The sequence below is a fragment of the Aythya ferina genome (assembly GCF_964211825.1).
Source record: "Aythya ferina genome assembly, chromosome: 13".
In the NCBI taxonomy this organism is placed as follows: Eukaryota; Metazoa; Chordata; class Aves; order Anseriformes; family Anatidae; genus Aythya; species Aythya ferina.
Genome location: NC_140311.1, coordinates 3,913,458 through 3,935,009, shown reverse-complemented (window position 1 = coordinate 3,935,009; position 21,552 = coordinate 3,913,458). Strand labels below are relative to the sequence as shown.

Sequence of the window (21,552 nt, the reverse complement as noted above, 5' to 3'; positions counted from 1 at the left end):
TTCCAAAAAAGTTTATTCTACCGTTATTCTAATTGTTCATATAGCACCCTGTGGCTACCTGTATCGGGTTGGAAGAATGTTGTTTCTATGCATAGTCACTCAGTTTAAATAAGAACCAATTCTGTAGTTCTTACATTTTATTTTATTTTTTTTTTTATGATATATATTGAATATATTGGTTGGGGGGGGGGGGAGGGGGGGGGCAGGGGAGGGTCATTTCTTTGACCTTGTATAAAATCTAGCATCTGAACATTTTTTGTAGCTTTTCCAGGCAGCATAGAGTTTAGCTGATTAGTCTGTTCTGAAAATCAGATTCTCTGTCTTGCATAGACTATGTCTGGACATAACCCTGGCAGTGGAGCAGTTCTGCAATAAGTGGTTACAATGTTCTAGCTTGCCTGCCTGCCAAGTAAAAAGAATAGAGATATTTGGAGTATTCCACTGACACGCATTTACAATAATAATTGGAAGGATATCTCCCTACATGTTCGAGAACCAGTAGTTTTGCAGTTGAGTAAAATTATAGGAAAAAGATAATAAACCTTTATAAACCTAATATGTTAGGTTTATAAGGCCCAATAAACACTTAGCTAAAAACAAGCTACTGATAATATGCAAAGGATAAAACATTTCTTTTCTGTGACCTGCAGAAAAGGACAAGCTTTAAAAGATGTTTTTGCAGCTGTGGCAACAAAATAAATCAATGCTTTATTTTGATTATGTCTGCCTAGTTTTCATTAGTTCAGTATAGGCTTTTTGGATCTTGATTTTGACTCTGAATTTGATTTTCCTCCAGTATGGAAAAAAATGATTTATTGTAGAACAAATTTATTTTCTTTTCACCTGGTTTACACAATGAAACCTGGGCAAATTGGATTTCACTCGTAGCTCAGTCACAAGACCAAATCGGTCTGCTCCTCTATTCATAATGGACATAAATACATCTCCTGCTATCCATTTCCTCTATGCTTTTTTTTTTTTTTTTTTTTTTTTTCTGTTTTTCTCCTTATTACCCAGACTCCCTCAGTAAAATCCAAAAAATAGTACCCAGGCTGTAAATTGTGCAAGTAGTACAAGTTCAAATTGAACTCCTCGGCACATACATGTCAGAGTATGAATGTAGAACGGGATCTTAACATTCAAGAATCAGCTTGATTGTGAAAAACAATTCCGTGTATGAAATGCTAGTCCATTTGACTCATTAAAACAACAGAAAGACAAGGGTTCAAAGGATGTATGTGCAGTTATTTTGCCTATAACAACGCCTTTAAAAAAAGAAACTAATGTAGACTCTGACCCATCTGCACTACTGAAATTAAAAGCCAATTTTCTCTCGCTTTAATGTGTCATCTCTCTTGGAATCGCATTTCTTGGCAGCAGGAATAGATTGGCCTTTAGACTTTGCTTCTGAAGTTTCTGGAATTGCATTTCCTTTGTGTGCATCTTCTAACATGAATGTAAATATGTTATTTTGTAGCTCTGCACAATGTGAATACACGGGTTTTGAGCGTTTGAGCTGTTGGAGCTTTTGTGTGTCGGGCAAGCCTGTTTTAAAGTATTAAGAACAGCAAAACTTAAGACGGTAATTTTCAAAGTATTTATTTTACAGATAATGAAAATACCAAGTCTGTTCTGTACCTTTTTGTTTTGTCCTTTAGATTTTCATTAATTTCTCCTATGTAACTACCCAGGTCATAGAACTATTTCAAAACTGTCTTAATTTAATTGCACTTAATACTAATACATTTTTACCTTTGTTTAATGTACTACTGCTATTAAAACGTCGACCTCTGCTATGTGTATTAGCAGATTGGCAGCTATGTGATAATTAAAGGGCTTTATATGGATGTTCAAATAATTGGGAGAGTACTAGATAACATTGTTATTCCCTGGAGTCCTCCAAAACTGTAAATATTTAGTTGGCGGTAAAAGCCAAAACAAAGATTAAGAGAATTTGCTGTCCTAAATCTCCTGATGGGTGTAGGCCTACCATTCTGGTAGCTGATCAAGCAGAACAGTCCCAGCCAGAAACAGGATGATTTGTCAGTGTTTACATCCCCACTGATTTGTTATATACAGCTCTAATTAAAAATAATCCCAACCTATCCCAAACACTTTTGTCATTACTAAATATTTGCAACTACATTTAGGTGTCCACTCATGCCAGCTGAGTCCTACAATAAAATAAACTACAGGGGATGATTTGCCTAAGGGTAATTTTTCTCCGAAGAAAAGGACTGGAGCGTTAGGCTAATTAGCCAGCTAGATTTTGCATTTTCTCTTTCTGTCTACCACATGCAAACTGCATTTTGTGTGACTAGATCAGTTCACCTTTCCTCCTAACAGCTTTGATAGGAATTTTGCTCCCATGCTCCCAACTGAGAAATGTGCTTTCTTTAAAACTTGAAATGGGTATACAGCCATATGCGGTGCACAGCCAAAATCCTTTCCTTAGCACATAGCTAAGTAACTGGGCTGGATTTCAAGGGCTTCTAAAGGGACTGTGGAAAGTGCCAATGACTGAGGATTAGTGAGTGTTGTCTAACATTTGATACCCAAATAGCTGTCTGCAGTAGGTTATGAAGTGCTGAAGCTCTCCAATGTGATAAAATGTATATTTGGTCACCATTCTGTGCCTGATCTCTACCCTCCCCCGTTAATTTAATGTAGAAAGTACATAAGGCACACACAGGTGTGCAGGCATCTCTGTTGGATGCCCTCTGGTTCCAATGTATATATTTTTTTCTTATATTGGATCTCCACTACTGCCTGATTTTCATCATGCATTAATTGCACTAAAATGCATATTAGTTCATTGCTTTATAATAAAATTTCTGCTTGACTTCACAATATTGTAGTTTTTGAGTGTGTGCAGACACGCTGTTTCACTTGAAAGTAACTTTTTTGGGGAAAAAAAAAAGGCAAATATTTGAGGGGAGGAGATTAAACAATATAAGATTTTCTTGTACAGAATCAACATTGTTGAGTAACAGTACATTACATTTGAGGCTGTTTATAGATGCATTATGAATGTAATACATGATGACCTTTCTGTTTCATCACTGAAATATCAGCAAATAATCTAATCTGGTAGGCTGAAAAGCACAGAAAAGCTGTGCTGCCATTCTGGTTCCACAGTGGTCAGAGCAGAAGAGCAACCCTCCTTCATGCCCATGAAAAATACGGCCTGGATATAGCCTGGGTTATACAGTGTGTAATGTATAGTAGAGTGTTTCTCTGTCTTACGATAGCAAAGTAAAAACTATGTTTATCATAGGCTGCTTTCTCGTTTAGTTCCTCAGACATTGGTTCCATTGCAAGTTTTTGATTTAGTATGATGACTATGCAGGTTTTGAGGGTGTTTTCATCACTGTAGAATCATGCCAAATCTTTCTTCAGCTTTGGAGGCTACATGTGAGGCCAGTGCTTTGTGATGGAGCAGAAACTTCCCCAAGCTTTCCATTGCTATGCCCATGTCTGGACTAGAGATTTCTGGGGATGGGAAAAGTCTTCCTCCTGCTGTGAGGAAAAGGGAGTGAGGGTGAATCTTAGGGAAGGACAAGGTGATACCACAGAGTCAGTGACCCTGATGCACATCTGGGAAGGGCTGCGCTTATATTTCAGCAGGGATGTGGTCACTGAGAAGTAGATGCAGACAAGCATTCATGAACCCAGCTGGGCTAAAAGTTTGCAATGGTTTTATGCTGAACTGTATATGGAAAGAATCAGTGGAGGAGCTGTTTGTCTCTGAACATCTCACTGAGGAATTATAATGCAGGGTACTATGTAACCGTACATGAGCTTCTCACAGTCTATGAATTTATTCATGTGCATTAAAAAAGCTTTTTGTTCTTTGCAAGTGAAGGCAGAATCAGAATTGAGAACTTCAGACTCATTTTACTCTTTTTTTTAATTCCCACTTGGAATTTTTTGCTAACAGCTCTAAAATGTTCTCATTAAACTATATATCAGAAATTTAAGGTTTCTAGCCCAAAGAAAAATGCCTGTTTGCTACATGCAAAGGTTAAATTTACTTTGAAAAATACAGGTTTATCCTAGAAACAGCCTCTTTTTTTCTTTTTTTTTTTTTTTCAAATTTCAGAGGGCTGTTCTGGCTTTATGCTTGAAATTTTTTCAAGTACAGGGTAGGTTGAAAAGAGGAAACCACAACCCCACCCCTTTTTTTTTTTTTTTTTTTTTTTTTTTTTTCCACATGTCACACTGTTTAATTTGTAATGCCCATGAAAGAAAAAATGGAATTAAATCAAAGGCACAAGATGCCAAATTCATTTTAATAAGAGTTCACTGAAAGCCTGAAGGTGGCAAACTTCAGGAAGTGTTAGGGAATATGTGCAAGCAAAAGGAAACTTGTGACTTCAATAAAGAAATCTCAACGACATGCCCTCCGAGGAATGTATAACAGCTTCTCGAAAGATTTATACCATCACATGGCTTCAGAGAGGCATGCCATACAGCATGCAGCATGCTGTACAACAGTCACAAATAAACATTCAAAACAGAAGAATCTACCTGTGATTTCCCTGTGACCAAAATGTGCAGCATGCTGGATTCACAAATAAATTCTCCAACCATTTTTTTTAAAGCGATCACTGTATGGTTATTAGACTTGCACTGCAGCTGACTCAAGCCGCACATGAGGAAAAAAAAAATCTTTCCTGCAGTTCTGCTGGTGTTAGATTGCATGGAAAGAGAGATTTTTGGCATGTGTAGCTGTCAACTCACCACGTGGGAAACATTTATGCACTGATGCACATTGTATGAAGGTTAATGTAAAAACTCCATGCCGAATAGCAAAGTTGAAGTCTGGTGGAAAACCTTAGGGCTTGCTGTTGTTTGATAAGGCTGATGTGGATAGGCTAATGCTAAAAGACTGCAATGGGGGCTGGGGGTGCTGTATGTAATATACATTACACAGTCTTTTTTTGAACATGAGCGTCAGCCTGCCTGCCTCTCTGTACCAGCTGACAGAGGCAATCATTTAAATCGGCTGTAAACATTTACAGAAAAATGGCTGGAAACAAGTAATTGAACACTTGTTTCAAAAGAATTTGTGTCTATTACTAGAGATTCATCATAAAATATATCTTATATTTAAAATGCATGTTTGGTAAGCAAAACTGTTAGGGCTTCTCAACGGACTCAGAGCATAGATCTTCAGTAATGGGGTTATGTTCAGCCCCAAATGCTTTTATCTGTTTTCAGACCCAGATCTGAATAACTGAAAGTCTTCACTTGCCTACTTCTCCTGCCATTTGAAAACCACAATATTAAAAAATAAAAATAAAAATCGGTATAACCCTTTATATCTAACCAAGGCATTCAGCAAATCAAATGTATTTCCCAAAATAAAGATAAAACAGAACGTTAGTTTGTGAAGCCTTGAATCATTATGTATTTCAACCACTTAAAATACTTCAAACACATACACAATCACGATAAGAAAGCTTGCTCAGAAATTATAAGCAAAATGCAGCTGTTGAAGACATCCCATAATTTTTTTTCCCAACTGCATTTAAATAGGAAGACCTTTTCCTTGTTTTGGATGTCATTGTTTTCGTGCCTGTTTTGAAACCATTTGTCTTAGGTGTGAAACTGAATGGCCAATAAATACAGGTTTCAGAGTCATTACTCAACTTTCCTAGTAATCCTTAGCTCTGAATCTTGCTTGTCTTTGCATATATCTTTTCTACATAAAATTTCTAACCAGAAGTTCACCAAAAAGTCAGTCAGATGCCAACTAGTGATAAACACAGGATTTGTAAATTAAATTTTTAACTGTCAGAAGTAGACATATGTTATCCACTAAGTGAACTTCTCAAATACAACAGTATGGTTAATAATAGGTATTTAAAATGTGAAGCATATAATTTATGTTAATTTTCTTTAATTAATAATAAACTGTGCAAAAGCTTTTCAGTCAAATACAATTTTTCATTGCTTGGTAGCTTTCCCTAATTTAAGGGACAAGATAAGTTCTTAAATACTAGTACCTTTGAGCATTTTTTCCTGTTGTACTCAAAATGATAATTGCATTCTTTTGAAGGTAGCTCAAATTTTACGATACACTGTAGTGGTTTTAAAGGCAATAAAATGAGAATTAGCTTATAAAAAAAAATAGTTTATGACTGATGAAAACTGTCATTATTCTTCAATTAAAAAAAAAAAAAAAGTATTTCTTCTCTCAGGCAACTTTTGAAAATATTACTTAGTGCCTTTGGTGGCAAGAGGTGTAGGCCAATATACTTTGTGGTGATAGAAATGATCATCAGACAGCTGAGGAGTAAGGTGAGTGTTTTGTGAGTGATTGTATTTCTGTGGGTCTTGGATCTCCTGGGTTCTTCTCTGATGTCTAGCAAAATTAGTGTTCTTGTAATTAAGTTTGTTCTCACTAATTCCTAGGGCCATTGTAGCAATAAAAGAATCATTTTCAGTTTGATTTTCTCTCCTCTACCCTGGCTATAATAACTTATAACAATGAAAATATTTCTCTTTGAGGAAACTTCTGGGTACCAAGTAAAACTTGACCGATTTAAGGCTTTTCTCAGGCATTAGTCTGCACACTTGTAGTAAAGGATCCTTTGCACAGGCAAGATTTTTGGAGCTCATCTATGTATAGATGTATGTATGTGTAGATGATCACCTTGGATGTGATCATCTAAAATATGTTTTTTGTTTGTTTTTAAAATTTCAGTAAATTAAAATTATATGTTTACAAATATATTCTCAATCTGTCTTTCATTTTAGAGAGTTTCTAAAACCTTGTGATACAAAAGCAATTTATATGGAGAGGCTATATAATATTTTTTTCTGTACAATGTGAAATATATAACTGTACAACTGTGAATTCAGTGTGAGAGGTGTGAAAGAACAAGAAGAATCATTATTTAGTTCAGGAGGAGTTTATTAGGCAGAATGCAGTTATGCTGGTGGGCAAAGTGCAATAGATTTCCTATTAACTGTTTAACAGCTGTCTACAACAGCAAACACTTTATAAATTAATAGATGTGCTCAAAACACGGTGGCTGCAGAGAAAAAGATTAGAATAGGGCATAGATGAGCATCCAGTTCAGTAGCTACTATTTAGTATCATCATAATTCTGTTTTTTTTTTTCTGAGTAGCAGAGAAACGTGTTTTCATAGAAAATGTTAAAGAGGATCCACTTCTAAAGTCTGTTCAGCAGCTCATTTTACTAAATGACGAGTGTCTATTATAAAACTCAGACGTAAATTATTCAATTGAAGACTCCATCACTATTCTGAAGGGAAAGATGCAGCTACAGTATGAATGGACAGTGTAAGTGGCTGATGTAGATGGGGTGACCTGATTGAGAACACGTGTGCTGCACCTGGCAATGCTAAAGAAGAGATGACAGCCAGTAATTCCTGCCTGTTATTTAAGGTTAAAAGTAGGGACATTAAATTGTCAATAATTAATTACAGCTTTATTGAGAAGTTAATTATTATAGCCTTTCAGGGTACAGAAGGCTGCATGAATCTTCCATACTGGGGTTTAGTCATTGAGATGCAGTTTAGCATTCTCATCCTGACACAGAGCAGAGTGGATGATCCCGCTTTATAAACAGAAATGCTGATACCTTCCTGCACCCTGCATTAAAATAAATACTTAGTTCCAGTGACTACTTCCTCAGGGAAAAGGAAAGGACTACTTTCATCAGGAAAAGTTGAAGCAGAGCAAAATACATTTCTGTCAGTGCTAGTTTTAAATGGTTCTCAGTGTTAGAAAAAGATGAAAAGAATGTGTGCATGTGAACAAACTGAGGAAGTACTGAAACTGGGACACTTCAGATGGATGAAGTCTCTAAAAACGTATCTTAATCTCTTAGGAGGCAAGGACTACCTGAGGGAAAAGTGTACCCAAGGCAATGCATATTCCAAGAAATCAGAAAATTATTCTTATACAAGTAATGTACTCAATCACTTCTGCAAGGGTGATACGGCTTTAATAATAAGATCATGGTTAAAAACATTAAAGCAATTTGAGGGTAATACATCTTCCATTTGTAATAAAAAATGGTACAAAGATGCTACTTGGTCGTGTGCTAACTTGTCTGGAAAGATTTGATTTACATTTGTATTCCTGATCCAGTATCTTGTACTGTGTCAGGTTTCATCAGCCACATCATCTTATAGCACCCAGAACGCAAGGGTCTGAGGAGACCTTATGGCATTGTTCATTATGTAGCATGATGTTTGGGGGTTTTATTTGAAGTTTTTAGCTTTACCAGATTTGAAAATCCATGACTTCTTTGTTTATAAATTCAGCAATTCATTCATTACGTGAGTTTCAAAAATCACAAAAAATAAAATCTTCTGTAGACTGTTGAAAAATATAAATATTTAAATGAAAGTGAAGCTGGAAGTTTTTCTTAAGAGTCGATTTCAGTGGTTGTAAATGCAATTTGATAAAGCTTGTATTGACTATTTCTAGATCTATTATTTATTCCTATTTCTATTCTTGCTATCTTAATTACAGAAGTATAACAGTGAGTGGTTAATTTAAGTTTCAGAGTGATTGGTACTTTAAAGACTCCCACTTGTGCTCCGTTATGTCATTAGAAGGACTCCTATTGACTGTATCATTCTTTCTATTTTTCACTTTTTCAGTTTTACTTTCAAGCTATGATTTTCTGGCTATGACTCTTTCTAAAGTTAGATTTCAGTTGTTGTTTTGTTGTTGTTGTTGTTGTTGTTTTTTGGGGGTATAAAATTTCATTTTGGGAGAAAATGCACTCTTTCTACAGACATCAGTAATCCTTCGGTCTTAGACAGGAGATTGGATACCTTAGACCTGAAAAAAAAAAAAAAGGAAGCCATTTGATGTAATTCATCAGGAAGTAGAATGCAGTCTGTGCAATAGTCCTGTATCGGGGTACTTATTTTTCTCTGAATGACCACAAGAAGTCAAAATAGTTACGTTTTCATTTCACTAGAATTACATTTCCAATATAAAACCTGACAAGTTAAATTTTGAAAAGCTCTATTTCAGAAGGAAAGCAAAAATTTTGTTAAAGTCAGTTTTCCTAAGGGAAAGCAAGTCCTCTAAACACAGTGAAGCACCTGCACTTGATAGAAGAATAGAACTGGTTTAAAGGTGTTAGACTAATCTGGCAGGGAAATTTAGCTAATTTGTTTGTAATGAAGCATCAAATTAGATGAAACTAAATACAAACATAGCTTGTTTGTTTCTTATGATTTTTTTTTCCTTGATACTTATTCCAACCTTGGAACAGAAGCACTTGGGTTTAGTAAAACTGATGAGTTGCATCATCACAGGCTCTCAACCAGGGAAAATCCCTACGTGACCAACTGATGGAAAAGCAGTGTACTTAAATCCTGAACTACAAATACAGCAATTATGTTGATCTGCCCTCAAACAAGTATGGTGAAGAAAGAAGCAGCTAGATGACGGTCATGGATGGTCACAGACTGGGGGAAGTGCGACTGATCTGCCACTAGCTCTGTGAAATAGCTCTGAGGCTGTTGCAGAGACCAAGTCTTAAAAGTGTTTGATGGCAAAAAGCAGGATAGTTCAAAAAGTTAGGATGTGGAATTAGTGAGTGTGTCATCTACAGGTGCAGGTCATGCTGTCTAGACAAAATAAAATTCTAGCTTTCTACTCCTCCTCTGCTCCTTAATAAAAAACCATAAGTACGTTGTACGTAAGTAAGGTGTTTTAAGCTGATCAGAAAATGCCAGAAAGATAGTCATTTTAGTCCGGGCAGACAGATAAAGGTCTAAAGCAGAGAATTAGATCAGCAGATCATCATTGTGGAGATTAAAGTTGAAATTGTATTTATGAAAAAGATCATTCGAGACAAGATTTAGAGCAAAAGAATCAGGGAGCTGGGCAGGAGCCTGCAGAGCCCCAATGAGTGCAGTCATTCCGAGGGCCCTGAGGGTTCAATTAACCTTGACAGCCTGGAGTCTCTTAAAAGGAGCAGAGCTTACGAATGAAATGCAATGAAAAATTACTACTTTTAAACTATTGGCAGTTTAAAACCTTGTCTCGACAGCAAAACCTACTCGGCAGACACCTCTAAAATGCTGTGCACTAAATGTGCTGTAAATTTATTCTTCTGGCAGGTTTATTTCTTCGTTAAATATTTATGTTAGATGGATTTTAGCATATGCATGACGTTGCTGTAAATTGGGTTAGAAATTTATCAGGTTAAGTCATGTTTGAGTCTGAAGGTCTCATTCTTAAATGTTCAGTCATGTAGCAAAGAAGAGGGGACCTACAAATAACAGTCCTCAAAGCAAAACATAATAAATTTGAAGAAGCAACTCTATTTTTCAGTCAACTCATATAGGTATCATTTTGGTATTTTTTTTCCTTCTTCCGTGATCCTCTATGTTATACCTGATTTAGTACACTTTTCTCATCATATTCTGTTATATGAGATTTTTTTTTCCAAATTTATAGTAGTGCAATCAGCCTAAAAGAAGAGGATCTAAATTTTCAGTAGTGTCCCTCTTCTGTTAAGTTGTTCTCAAATAACTGTTTTCTTTTATGTTAAACAGAGTACTTTCCAGCATCTTGACAAATGAACTCTTCTGCTTGCTATGATCTATAAAGAGAGAGCATTAACAATAATTTAACAGATAAATAGTTCTCTGCCAGTGGGTAGCTCTGTGAGTTTTCCTTTCTTCTGGCTCTGTATTTGTGCTATACAGCCAGCATCACATGTATTGCACTGCACTGCTTCTATTTCATGATTTCAGTATTAAGTATACTTAATAACAACCAAGGAAAACAGTACACAGCGAATTCTAATGTGGAGTTCCTGCTAAACAATCACAAAACCTTGGAAATATATGAAAATGTTCTTTAATACAACTGGTAGTTGTATGGATGTTGGCCAGTAAAAAGTAACATTACCCCATAAGTTAGTGCATATCAGGTTATGTTTTTATGGGAGGGTGGGGGTGGAAGGAATTACATTCACAAATCAATGCATTTAATATTTGAACAGCTCTAGTTGACATTCTAATGAATAGACTTTGCAACTAGGAAATTCCCTACATGACCTTTGCAGAATAATTTTTTTTTTTTTTATTATTTCTTCTAGAAATCCCATCTGTGTTTTTGATAACATTCTGGAACAAGTTCAGTGGCGATCTTAAGATCCATATGGATCTTATTATAGTCTTTCTTGCTATGGGACTCTGTGAATTGAGGTGAGTTGCAAAAGATTATTAGCTAAACTCAATGTAATTAATTAAAATTTCAGATTACTAGTAATCTGAATTCAGTAAAATAAGTTTATTAATTAAAAGGAAAAAAAAGCTGTTGCATTCAGATAAATTTTGTTAGAAATATATGATCTTTGTAAGTGTCACTGTTTTTCATCTTCCTTGTAATATATAGAATAGGAATACTTAGAATAATGGAGCATTCATGTTTATTAAATTTACATTTACTTGGCAAGAAAAACTTCAACCTCCTATGTTCATTAAATACATGGATCCTAAATAATCAAACATGCTGACTGGCATAGCCAGCAGAATATTCCTGTTACCTTCTTAATCTCCTCTCCACCACTCAACCAACCTCTTATTCCCTGCTAGAAGAGAATTAGAACGTTGTACCACAGGAGAAGGAATACAGGAATTGTTATTGTCGTATTTGTTACAGTGATGCCTTTTCTAAACGCTCAAAACTCATTTTCTGATGACTATATTGAATTTTGGCATTCATGGTTAAACTGAGGCTAAAAATCTGAATGTTAGGTCTTTCTTGCCTTGTCTGTCCTGTGTGTGTTTTTGTGTGTCATATGGGATGTTACAGAGCATTTATCAGGCAACAGCTGTTAAGGGAAAAAGAACAAATGCAGTAGAGACATTGAATTATGTAATTATATAGCTTTTGGTATGGATGTGTACAGTTACTTCCCATATTGTGATTTCCACACAAAAAAAGAAGAGGAGAGAGTAGGCACCATGAGCATTGGTTACATCCCCCAGTTTCCAAGGTTCAAAGTGCAAATGGTACAGTCTTCTGCAAAGACTTCTAATTTTGATATTAAAGACTTTATAGGGTAGAGAATCCAATGTATCTCTGGATATTTTGCTCCAGTAAGAACAGAAGAATAGCCAGTGCTCCATGCCACTCTCCCAGAATCCTGTCCCCTGGCAGTGGCTAGGGAGAGTATACGGAAAAGAGCAGCATGTAATACATCCCCCATACTTTTGTAGTTTTCTAGTATTTGTACTTTGAGAATTTCTGAAACCAAATGGAATTTTGTGTTATGCTTGAGCCTCAATGGTTTTGTCTCATCTTCCCAAGCATTGTCAGTCTGACCAGTGTTCCAGTAGATCCCTCAGTTCTTGTAAGAATCAATCATGATGTGTAATAGGTACTGATTTTCATGTTTGAAAATTTTCAGACCTAGATTATTATAAATCTTAACACAGCAACTTCTGAAAATGCCATGTTGCTCTTCTTTTTTTTTTTTTGTTACAATATGAGGCCAAGAAAAGCTTTTTTCATTCTTGAGAATTCTGAGCAGATTAGAAGAGTAGGGAATGATCACATAACAGTTCTCACAGACAAAAGTCAGGGAGAAAGATAAGTCTTTTGGAGAGTGTTGAGAAATGAGGTAGAAGGGCAACAGAAGAGCAGAACAATCACTATTTACATTTTTATGGATTTCTGCTGTCAGAATTCCAAACTGTGCATTTGACTTATATGGTGTAAATGACCATGGCAGGACCTGTCTGCATCTAATGCTTCGTGGCTGTGCGCATCACTCACTGCACTTGTTTTTCACAAGTAGCCAGAGAACAATGAATATTGGAGTAAAACAGCTGGCTACAAATGTTAAATTGTGAGAAAAAGGAAGTAAGAAACTTATCAGTGCTAATAAAAAGTCTTTCAGGCACTTAACATTTTGATACTATACTCACAATGAACATTTAAATTCTGTGAAACAATAATTTGCCAACTTTTCTGAGTGATAAGTGCTAATAAAGAAAATAAATATTATAATGCTCTAATGTGCTCTTCTGAGGAGATTCTTGTATGCATTATTTGCTCCTAATCTCTGTCCAGAAGATATTATTAGGATATTACGCAGTTCATATTGCTCCACTTACTCTTAACTGTTAGTATCATATATGCCACTGGCAAGAGACTAGCAAGTGGTATACAAACCAAATCTATAGTCCTATCTAAGATGAAAAGCAGGGATTTGTTTATATGTATTCTTTCAAATAGGCCATTAATATTCAGAATTAACCCAATTTTTAAAAAATCCCTATTATTTCTTTTACCAAAATGTTTCCTTATAGCACAAAAAACAAATAGGGGTGTTTGATATACTTCAGGCAAGCTAACATTAAAGTCATGGCATTTATGATTTTTATTCATATCCTTTATTTCAGTGACTTCCTGCTTTTGGAGCCAATTATGAGGTACATAAAGTGTTTCTAGTCCTAGGAAGGAAATTTGCATAAGTGTATCTTGTTCTTTTTCCATTGCAATAGGAGTCTCAACACATCACTGTGAATCTAGGCCAAGCATTCTGAGTCCATAAGCAGTTGCATAAATTTGTATCAATAAAACATACTTCCTTTGTTTTGCCACTTAATAAGGAACCAGTTATAGGAAGAAATAACTTGAAATCTGTCTTTCTGTTTTTGTTATCAAGAATTATATCAAGTCCTGATAGGTAGCATGTTTGTTTCATAAAAGATAGAGAGGAGAAACAGAGACTTGCATTATGCTCTGTACTAGTGATTTGCCATTTGTTTGAGCTGGTACTACTCAACGTGCCTCTATTATTGCTGTGCCACCATCCCATTCTTTCTGTCTGACCTATTAAGTACAACTCAGCAGAAGTGTTTTTATTGTTAGATATCTGTTCAAAGGAAGCAGGGTGACAAGCAGAGCTTTGAGCTTAGTTACACTCACTGTTATTATGCAGTTAAAAATATTAGCAGACTACAAAGGGACTGAATTAATGTTATTGCGTAGCACGTGGCACATGTGTTGTCTGTAGGTTTGTGCCCAGTGCGCTGTGCCAATAAGCACACAGAGTTGGAATCCACACAAAAGTCTTCTTCAAGGCTTCATCTTCAAGGCTTCATCTTCAGTGGCTGTCCATCTCTTTCCTGCATTAACCAGTCTGTACACCAGTCTGATGATGGTACCTTGGGTAAGTTTTTTTTTTTCTTTTTCTTTTTTTTCTCTTTGTGGTTATCTTTGCCATCCTTATAGGGTCATTTCACTTTCAGAAAGCCCTCCACACCTTTCAGTGTCTTTCTGAACAACATTACTTCATTTGAAATCTATGCTTAGAACTAGTTCATTGTATGAAACAGTCATGATAGTAATTCGTCCAGGGGAAATTGCTTTTCCAAAGGTGGAGAAGTTAATTAAGTGTATAACAGGAGGAAGCTAAACCTTACTAATTAGTGAGAAGGGTAACGATTATGGGAGAGAACAGATGACACTTGGCTGAAGACGAACTCAAGAAATTGCTTTAGCCAAAAGGAAGTTAGAAGAGTGAATAGAAGATGAGCTTTAAGAAAGCAAAGACTGTCGCTGTGTCCTGATAAATTATACCTCATTTATAGTGTGTCTGCTAGATGTTAATCAATAATACGTCGGGATGATCCTTCACTCTTAGGCACGTAGCCTGCTCTCTGTTTTATAGAATTTTATTTAAATCCTTTGGGTTCTCTCGCTGGGAGGATGTACTAAATGAAAGGGTAGCAACTCTTACACACAACTGTAAGAATGTTTACAGGAGTTCTGAACTTCTGCAGTGAAGAAAGGGCAGCACCAGAGTTTGGCTCTGCTAGCCCCTTGGAAAGGCAGGGACAGTTGATCCTGGCAGGCCTACTGACAGCAAATTGTACAGGCATAGCAGCCATATCATAGCAAAATCAGACGCCAAAATATTGGCTTCAGATTGCTCATCTCTTACACTGCTGTATTCACCTCTGAACAATAAAGACATCTAACATTCAGGAAAAATAATTAGTTCAAAGCCTCCTGCTTAATTAGGTTCGTATTCTAAATTCACTCTTGCTGGTCTTAGCCCTAGATAAGTAGTGACGGTTGTATTGCTGTAGTCAGGATAAAAATATTTTACTTTGATTTTTCTGTTGGGGAAAAACAAAAGAAGAAGAATGACTGCATTTCCCTTTATTCTGGTGCATAGAACTCAAATGTTTGACCCTTTATGTGTCATTGTAGTTGTTCATTGGGAAGTATTAGAAGATCATCAATCCACTTGTGCCCTCCTGTAAAGGAGCATTGCTTTTGTAGCTAAAATGTTTAATTGGTTTCTTTGTGCATCCTCCAAAGCTAGGTTAAATTTGTATTAGTGAAGAGGACTAATTCAAGGTTAGTATGCTGTTTAATTCTTACTTTAGAATTTAAGCGAGTACTGGTCTTACACTGGAAGACAAGTTGATATAAGCCTTCCAGACTTACATTTGTTAGTCAGCAATAACATATAAGCATGTGTATGTCTCTCTGTGTGTGAATATATATGTGTATATCTATATATATAGAGAGAGATTTTTTTTTATGAAAGTTTTTCCTTAGGTAAAATTTATTTTGGCTAATATCAGTACTCCTTAGTAAAGTTTTACTGAGCTGGAATAAAAGTACCTAGGAGAGAAATTAAGATAAGCGTATCTAAAGGCAAACTATTTATTTGCTTCAAATGACGTTTGCTATTTAATCATAAATAAAGTTCAGTATCTTTAAGACAAAAACCTATTAGACAAATCTTGAAAAAAGTTAAATGTATAACTGTAACTACCCATTTAACACTTAAAAATAAGGAAAAACATTTATTCTCTTATTATAAATTTGCATGATGCTGTTGGTAAAATTAGAGGAAACTGCAACACTAAAAGACACATTTTTTAAGCCTGCATAATACTAATCATCAGATTAGAAAAAAAAATATTGAAGGAGTGAGAAATTCCAACTAGAAGTTGTTGGACATTGATACTGGTGCTCTCTATTTCTGGACTGTTTCCCACATGTTGTCCATTACCTTCATCCTGTTTCCTTAGATCAATGGAGAAGATGGCTTCTATGTTTGGTCTAAAGCAAAATTTTTATTTGTAGTATGAATTTAGAACTAATTGTCATTCATACCTTAGTTTTAATAAGTTTTTAAAACATTTTAAAATAGTTTTAGTAAGACGCTTCCATTTTGTGCTTTTACATATTGTCTGCAGTAATGGAAATATTGAGCTATGAAATAATTCCCTCAATTGACAGAGGATTAAAAATTATAAAGCCATGTTGTATCTATAGAAGAATCAAACCAATAGTCCTAGATTTATGTTAGATGTTTCAACAAAGGGTCTAAATAAATAAACAAAAATAGTATCATTAATCAGTTATAATTAGATATAATCAGTTCTTTCTCAACATTTTCTTTCTGATCTTCACTTAAAGGTACTGTATTATAAAGTTCTGTTTCTCAGTGACTGTGTCCATACTGCATTCCTTGGCCTATTTGTTTAACCAGATGAGATAATTATAATGTTGACCTACACTGTTATAATGACAGATCAAATTCAAACTGCTCACAAGTACTATTTTATCTTGTTGCATCATGTTGACTTCAACCTTCCGTAAGGGCAGCACTCAAACTCTGGTATACTGTAGGCAAATACTAACATATGTTTATGATTTTTTATGGTTTCATTTTCTAGACAAGTAAAAACAAACACAGTTCACCTTTGGTTTCAGTATGCCTTTTCTTTGAAGCAGTAGGTGTGGCCTTTCATCAGTCTAGTTACTGGTACCTGCATTCCGCAACCAATTCTTTGTTCTTTTACTTGGTCTGAATTGATAGTCAGTGTCCTGGAATGAACAGAAACAGAAAGGATAAAAGCTTTTTTTCTTTGCTCACTGTTTAAATTGTAATAAGAGATGCAGTAACACCACAACATGGAAAAACAGATAATATGTTGTAAACTGTTAAATATCGATCGTCTTTGTTTAGAGGATATGTTAGTGACTACTCTTTTTTTGTCTGTTCTGGATTGAGTAAATTCATAATCTCTACTAAATGAATTGTTTTTAAGAGAGTTATTAATAGATTCACAAGATGGATTGACATTTCAAAGGAGAAATAATGCACTTAAAGTTTCTCAGCATTGCATTCCTGGGATGCAATTTATTAGCTGAGGTGAAACAGAACTCTTAGGACCCACTTTCAATGTAAGTCTAGATCAGTTTACTAGGACAATTCCTAATAGAAGACGTAAATTAAACAAAAAAGGGAAAACAGGGTGGGGGGGCAGGATGAGGATATATTCATGTTGGTTGGTGATGTAATGTAATTTAAACTGTCTTGGGGTCTAGAGCACTAGTGGTAAGCAGTGATGCCAAATCAGATAAAAAAAGTTCTCTGTTAGGACATATGTAGGATGTTGAAAATCTGCATGCTACCAAACGCTACACATAGTTCATATGATGCTTCCTCTAAGTAAGCACCATGTAGTAAGCACATTCCTCTAAGTAAGTACCATGGCCTATTTTGTTATCCACTAACGGTTGTTCATATTTACTCACATTATCTTGTGTGGACTACTATTTATTTCTTTTGTTTTAACGCCTGGAGACTCTTCTTACTTTATATAGACAATACTTAGTGTGCTAGGTGCCTTATAAATAATGCTTCCATGTAGAAAGTGTGGGTATACATATGTATATATATATATATATCTATATGTATCTACTCGTTAGTAGTCATTGGTGAGGACTGTCAGTTGTGGATCTGAATTGAATAGCTAATAGATTCATTAGTGTTACTCCATTTCTGTATTCATGTTTATAAAACCCTTCAAGCAGTCCTTTGCCTGCAGTCTTACACACTACACCTACTTGATGATGTACCATGTTGAGATAAAAATAAAGAAGCTTTTGATAACAAAGATGGTTGGTAAAAATCCATGAGAGAATATCATAGTAAAGTAAATGATGGCAAGAGATGCAAATACAGAAAGCATTGCCATCTAGTCAAGATGAATGGACATTATAAGGAACTTTTGTAAGTTCTGTTACTTCCATCTAGTGTAAAATGAGCACATAGAAAAATAGCAAAGGTCATTTGTTGCCTTAAGGAAAACTGTCAAAGTTGATTATAAGGTTTGCTTTCAATATGAAGAGGAAGGAGAAGCTAAATTCTAGACAGAAGTATGAAATCAAAGTAGAAAAGATATATACCCTCTAATTTGCAACAAACCTTTAAAGATCTTACCACAGAGTCCTTTTATAGTATGAGAGTTTTAGATATAACATTGATGCTATTAATGGAATAGTGAAGTGGAACAGTAAATGAAAAGGCCATAAACATCCTTTGTTACTCTGTCACATTCCCTGGCTATTGAAACATCCCCAGGGGAAGCAATGGAGCTTCTTGCAAATTAAAGGAAGTCGGCCTCAGCTCATGTTTTGATGACCTTGACTGATCTTAGATTTGTACATATAAATGTTAGATACTACTCTATTTCTCTACCTTTGTCCTCAGGTCCTCTAGAAGGCAAAGAGAAGAAAGTAGTGAATTCTCAGAATATAGGATAAACACATTTCATTCAAACTATTTGGAATTTCTCATTAAGTTCTGCTCTTGTGTAGATTCCCTCACATTCTGATTCTGTTCAAACAAGTTCTTACATATGTGCCTGATGAAAAAGTTTCGATCTTTGTCCATTTTTTGTTTCTTTTTAATAAATCTAACAATTTTTTTTTTTTTTTGCATTTGCAACACTGTAACTACATTTATGCAAAATTTAATTTGTAAACATTGGTGAAATTAATTCACAATATTCTGTGGACTTGTCTATCCTCATTTTTCTTTTCTTTTCTTTTGTTCTGTTTTTTGCTTTTCTGCTGAAGACCTCATAGTCATCTTACTTAGAAAAGAAACTGGGCGCTTGACTGTTTTGATTAAGATGGGAGTTATTTAATTTTGTTGAATGTTGCCATCTATAGCTATTTGTTGGCAGAAAAAAATACTTTTCTTTTTTTTTTTCTATAAATATCCAGGAATATGGAAATGGGCTTTGCACTGGGTTAATGGAAAGTATTTGTCAAATGTATAAGGGCAAATATATTTATTTGTGCTGGAAGAATGCATGCTAATAGAACAGATGGATTTGATCTTATGTCACCTTTCCTTTCAAATGTCACTGTTACATCATGATATCATCAGAGTGGTCTACGCTCTTGGACAGGGTCTCAAATGATTGCTTTCATCAACTAGCTGATGAAGCACGTTTCTGCCACACCCAGAAATGGGGTGGAGTGGTTGTGAAGAGCACAACCAATGGATAGGCACTTCACCTGGCCAAGGTGGAAGGCAGAGGCAGATATTCTCAAACAGGAGATACCTTCCAGCATTCAAGTTTTTTTCAGATGGCCTTCTGAGACCTTCAGAAAAGGTAAGTACTTAGAGCAGTTCTTTCAACTGTGCTGAAAGCATCTGTCTAGATTTTTGCATGTGAATTTTCTGAAAGAACAGTTTGTCTCCCAACCTCCTACCCTTGCCAACCTTTCTGTGAGAAGCAGGCAGCTTTCAGAATTGAAGTTCATTAATTAGACAGGTAGAGTAGATTGAGTAAGCTTACCCCAATCCTGACTTCTGTTCATAAGAGTACAAAGTTCAGAAGTTCAACGCAATGGCCTGCTGGAGCTTCTCCTGTTAGAGTCTCTTTTATGAGCATTATGTTTACCTATTGAAAGGAAAGCGATGGCAAATAAGAGAGAAAAATTAAAAAGAAGTTTGACCTTTTCAATGCTGGAGTTGTACAACACATGCTCAAAGCTTTTGAAGGTTATAGACATTGCTTTCAGTAAAACTGTAGGACATAATCTAAGCTTCCTTCATTGCATCACACAAGTTCTCTATGCTGGCAAGCTGAATTCCTCTTTACCTGAGGCATCTGAGGCATGTAGTTGTAACTGGAAAACTCAGATGTATGAGTGCAAAAAGCATGTTCTGTAATTGTAATTGCTTTTATGTTGGATTTACAAAATACTTTTTATCACCAGTATACTTGGTAGCCTGTCATTTTTATATGACAAGGTATTTATACATTTAAATTATCATTAGAATCACTGAAACCATAAGAACTTAAACGTAGCCATGTTTCTTTGTGGAAATTACCTGGAAACTAAGATTTTGATTCTTCAAACTCAAAATAGTAGGAGCACTGAAATGTCTAGGTTCCTGAGTCCTTAGAGTTTAGACCATTGGAGAGAAATCAGGAATACTCTGTCACCTGGCCAGTGCACAGAAGTGCTTCAGAATTATAGTCTAAAAAGCCAGTGTAGATAAGGGTGTCTGAAGACACATGCACTCATGTAATTTCTGTGGAAAAACTGTATGAGCTTCACTGCTGTATTCTCAGTAATGACCAGTTGTAATGCTATGGCCAGGTTCTGGAAAGCCCATGATCATCATTACCCTAGCCAAAGGGACTGAATTGTCATTCTTCTATCTTCCAAAAAGCATCTTAACACCCTGCCTTAATGTCATGCAAAATGGTGTTCTGTGTGAAAGTATTCAGTGCACAGGAGAAGAAAAAGATGTTAGGCCAGATAGACATCAAGACAGAGCAACAAGCAGCATGACTGCGAAGGCTAATGGCAATGGTACTTCTAATAGAGGAAGTTCTCTCATCTGTCTTAAGACTTTCTAGGTTTTACCCAATAGCTGCAGGAAGTAGGTCGCTGGAAAATATCACATAGCTTTATAGCTTGGCAAAGAAATACTATCTTTTATTATATATACATGTATAACACTTTCAAGTATATTTCTTGCAGAGGTGATGCCCTTTTGTTGATTTGGAATTATTATACCCCTTATAATTAATCCTCAGCCCTTTGGGTTGTTACCACTCATTTAACATACACAGCAATACTCCCATTGTCTTCTTGTAGTTCAGTGTAGATTCCTGGTTGAAATGATGTGATGCTCTGTCTGAAAAGGCATAAGAAAGCAGGCAAAGAACAACTTTGCAGCTTACTTTGATGATACCGTGTCATGTTTAATCAGTGAAGATTGAACCAGTCACCTTGAGATTCTGAGAGCATTGTTCAATACCATTTAAAACATTGATTTTCTGTAACTATGAATCCTCTCAAGTAGTCATTAGACAGGAAGCAAGTTACCTGGGGGTTTTTTAATACAGAAAAAAGTTAGAAATATAGAAATCTAGCCTGGAGGAGGCAAGCAGGAAACTGAGGAGCAGTTTGTCAGACCTGAAGCAAAGGTATATCTCCCAGGATTCGCAGGGGCGATGGTATTCAATTGATTCTCAGAAAGAGCTAGAACAACTTTTTGACCTTGCCTCACCTGATGACAATACTTTTTAGGTAACTAAAAATGGACAGAAAGTGGTTAGCAGGAAGAAGAAAAGAATAAAAAAGAAAAATAAAGTTAATCAAGGATATGAAGAGTAAAGCCTTGGATCTCTTTTTGCAGAGCTACCATTCGTCATGGATGTTTAGTGTCAACAGATGTTTCA

General features: G+C 35.6%; 2 long non-coding RNA genes across 2 annotated transcripts in view; one reads left to right on the top strand and one right to left on the bottom strand.

Annotated features, from left to right (window-relative positions):
- Positions 1-21,552, top strand: part of LOC311444173 — a 207,822-nt gene that overhangs the window by 55,524 nt on the left and 130,746 nt on the right. Inside the window, exons 3-4 of the long non-coding RNA XR_014697684.1 lie at positions 11,112-11,220; positions 14,043-14,198. This is a non-coding gene — a long non-coding RNA (uncharacterized lncRNA). The remainder of the gene's footprint in view (positions 1-11,111; positions 11,221-14,042; positions 14,199-21,552) is intronic.
- Positions 1,583-19,756, bottom strand: LOC311444174. Its single transcript, XR_014697685.1, has 3 exons — positions 19,651-19,756; positions 16,754-16,879; positions 1,583-3,519 (listed from the first exon to the last, which is right to left on the bottom strand). It is a non-coding gene; the product is annotated as an uncharacterized lncRNA (long non-coding RNA).